The sequence below is a fragment of the Egretta garzetta genome, unplaced genomic scaffold, assembly GCF_000687185.1.
Source record: "Egretta garzetta isolate BGI_Z169 unplaced genomic scaffold, ASM68718v1 scaffold215, whole genome shotgun sequence".
Taxonomy (NCBI): domain Eukaryota; kingdom Metazoa; phylum Chordata; class Aves; order Pelecaniformes; family Ardeidae; genus Egretta; species Egretta garzetta.
The window spans coordinates 868,294-872,172 of record NW_009259719.1 but is presented as its reverse complement, the minus strand read 5'-3'; positions in this window follow the sequence as shown (position 1 = coordinate 872,172).

Genomic DNA, 3,879 nt, shown 5'->3' with positions numbered 1-3,879 from the left:
TGCTGTGCAGTTAAAGCTCTAAGTTTCTCACTAGCATGTACAGATGTTTCTTGGATATTGGCAACAGCTAGAAAATGGGAATGTGTAAAAAAACCCTTCCCATTATAAGCTAGCGGATCTTCCCTTTTCTTCAGCTGTTTTTTGTCTGCTTCCATCGTCTGCAAAACCTACTGCACCACGCTGTCAGTGAGCAGCGCTCCAGCAAAATGTATCCATTGTAGAAAATTAGGGTAATCTGAATTTCAACAAGATTCAGATCTAGCTTTTTGAATCACTTAATGCTGTGACCTTTTCACAATGTAATAGAGCACCTGTGAGTTGGAATAAATGCTCAAATAAATAAATACACAGAGTTTAGTCTATGTAAAAGGCAAAGAAGCAAGGCTCATCACTTAGATTCAAATCCTAGTTGGAAAAAAATTCTAATATCTATTTAAACATTCTCTTGGGTTTGTCTTTCATTTGAAAAATACCTTTGCTTTTGCTTTCCACCATTCCCTGAGGTGGTTGCTGTCCACTCACAGCAGCAATGGGCTATTTAGTGTGGAGAACCCAGGACAAATTACACTCTTTTCACCTTTGCACTGAATGAGCTGCTGAAAAATGAAAATAGCAGCAGCAGCTGGAGGAAAAATAAAGCAGGAAAGGGTAAAGCAGGAAAGGGGTGGGGCTTTTAGCCTGGAAACTTAAGTTGGAGATCTGCAAGCATATTCATACATAGGGAGGCTTTAACCTTAGTAGTGTCCCCTTTTCTATGTTCATAAAATACTACTCCTCTTCTACCTTTACCACATTCATCCATCATTGAAAACCCATCTTAAAATACTCAGAGGGAGAAAAAGCTGATGTTGCTGGGGTCAGCCATTGACTCCTACCTGGTAGGTTTCTCGGGGAAGAGAATGAAGCATATGAACAGACTAGAGGTCCATATAGCCTCCGATAGCATCCAGTACAGAGGAAATTAAAAAGGACAGGGAGTGCATACCATGACAGTCTTTCAGTACATCTTCATAGCATCCAGCACACTGTAGTATTGCTGCTACTTGAGCTTTAACTAGGGCCTCGCATGGATTTTTCTGTCTTGAGTTTGCTTAATTGCTTTTTGAACTTGTAAAAAATTTACTTGAACTTGTACTGCTGTGAAATACAAGGGATTGAATTCTGAATGAGCTGCTGCGTTCAGAAACATAAGAATCAGTTCAGAGTAAAAAAGAATTAATCCCAGCTGCTAAGCCTGCCACCATGTGCTAAATATACTTAAGAACAATCCTTTGCTGCAGATGTCTGGAGTTGCGTAGTAGGCAGTGGAAAGAAAGAAGAAAGGAACCTTGTGTGAAATCCAGAGCCAGGGCACAAGTTTTGCAAGAACAGCTTTTCTTCTGGCCAAAGACTAGAAGATTTCACATCCTGCTTTCGTAGAGTTGCTTCCAAAGCAGAGATTGCTGCCCATTGAAGAAAATTGAACCTTTCATATTACACACACAAAAAAATGCATCTATCAATTAAACTGTGCTTAGCTGGCTTTTCAATAGGAATTTTCTTTATGTGATGCAGGTTGGGTGTCTGAGGAGAATTTCCTTACAAACACTATACACAGTAGTGGTGACTTATTTCTTCCCCGTTCCCTTTCCAGCTAGCTCACTGGTACTCTGCTCTGTGTACCTCCCACTCACTAAATACACAAACTAAATTGGAAAAGTAAATGATGCTTTCATTGTGAAAGTTCTCTGCTTGTATTTGCCATTGGTCTTGTTCTTTTAAAAAGAATCTGTATTTGAAGTTTTTCATCGAAACTTAAATTTTGATGAAGACAATGAAGAGAAATTTTCATGGAAGAAATTGCCTTTTGATCGATTACAGTTAGGAAGTTTCACTTACTCATCACAGATCCTTTAGTCAGTCTCTAATCTCCTTTCTAAGGATTATGGGAGAACATTTTTACATATATTTTTGTAGTACCAGATACTAATAACTAAGATGTCACAAAATAAAAGATTCAGAATACTTTTTCAGAATGATGCTGTGGATGAAAGCAGTACGCAAGATTAAATATGCATGTCTCTGGGAAAGTAGCTGGCTCGTAAGCCTTGAGTTTTACCTTTGCATTTTTAGTGTGAAATAATTTTTTGCTTATTCTGATATAAAAAAGCATAATGCAATATATGCCTTAGGCTGTTTAGTACCGCTGCTTAGTTACCATTTGTGTCTCCCCTAAACACCATATTTGAATTTCCCTCCCCGATGGAAGTGAGACTTCCACTGCCATGAACCATTTTTTACTATGTGCACCCTACAGGTGAGGATGTGTGAGCTGGAATCTCAGGCTTCTGAGTGCAGGTGGGGCTGGGTTTCAAAGGCATTGGGGGGTTTTTTATAGGCATCCTTCTTATGGGAATGTTGATTTTTAAACATCCTGAAATCCTGTATTGCCACTACACAGCCTGATTAGCGCTCCATCAGAAACCCTCATCATCATGTTCCTAGACTCGGCTCACAGCAGCGAAGAGTAAGATCAACTCAGGGATTACCTTTTCTTTATCCAAAGGAATGATGTGACAGATAATTTGAATAATCACTGGGGCCACAGCCTGCAGGTGACAAGGATTTGGAAACTCCTAAATTTGGAATCTCCCTGCATTCTTCCTTCGTCAACATATGTTTGAAGACGCGGCCTGAGGAACAGGTTTGTATGAAACCATTTTGCATCGCTGTACAAAGTACAGCAGTGTGTCATGCGTGCCTTCCTCCAGCCCTGCACCCACTAGGTCAGAAAGCAGAAATGCTGATGAATCATGTTTGCTTTGGCAACCACCTACTCGGGTTCCTTCCCAAACCTCTCCTCTGAGCTGGGTGCCTCTTTGACACGCAGGTGGGATAGCTGGGATCTACCAGAGCTTCACCACCCTTTTCTCTGCTCCTGCTGACATCTACTGGTAGAACAATCTCAGCCTGTGCATTTGCAGAAGGTAGCTTAGGTATACATCAAGTTTAATGTATGTACCTAAGTGCAATGTAGAATTTATTAGTGTAAACGTTTCTGTATTTGTTTGGGTTATTCTGTGAGCAAAGGGAGGTAGATTTGTAGCAGGAAGGCAGGGTTCTTGACAGTATTGAAATGAGAGCAGAATAAATCACTGCAGTGGGTTTTATAGGCAGCACTTCAGCTGAGCTATGAATAAGTGGGATTATGCTATCGTTGCCTTGAAGGCTTTTTTGTGGTTTTGTTTAGTTTGCTTGTTCTGCTTCCCCTACACAAAGGATCTTTTGGTAGGAAGTGTCGCGCTATCAGAGGTTACTGAAAGCCAGGCTCACTGTGGGAATCTGAGATGGTACTTTTTCTTTATAATCAATGCTTTCTGGCTTTGGCATGTCACAGGCCGTTGCTTTAGGAAACAGGGTAAGGCATGTTTTTCTTTCTGTTAATGGCCTGCCTTATGTGCACTTTTTTTTTTTTTTTTAGGTTCCTGACACTGAAAATTAATCCCCTGATAAAGAGACCTTCAGAATATCCCAAGCAAAGAACAAGAAATTGTAAGTAGAGAAAGAGCCAAAAAGGAGTTTTTCCAGCCCTTTTGGCAGCCAGAGGATTGTATTTGGATAAGGCACAGACTTCATCGAAAAATAAGAATAGGTACTTAAGGATGATATCCCTGTCCTCATTATTAGTGATAGCATGTTTACTTTGGTCTATGAATTCAGAAACAAAATGCATTGTAACTATAATGGTTTAGCTTTGGGGGCTTGAATTTCCTTCACCTACCTGCAGCTGATTTGGCTTTACCCAAGGTTGAGTCTTCTTGTCCATCTCTCTCCTTTCCCGTGTAAATTTGCACAAGGTACTATGTGTCCCAGTTAGTGTTTGTGAGATTTTGGAGGAAG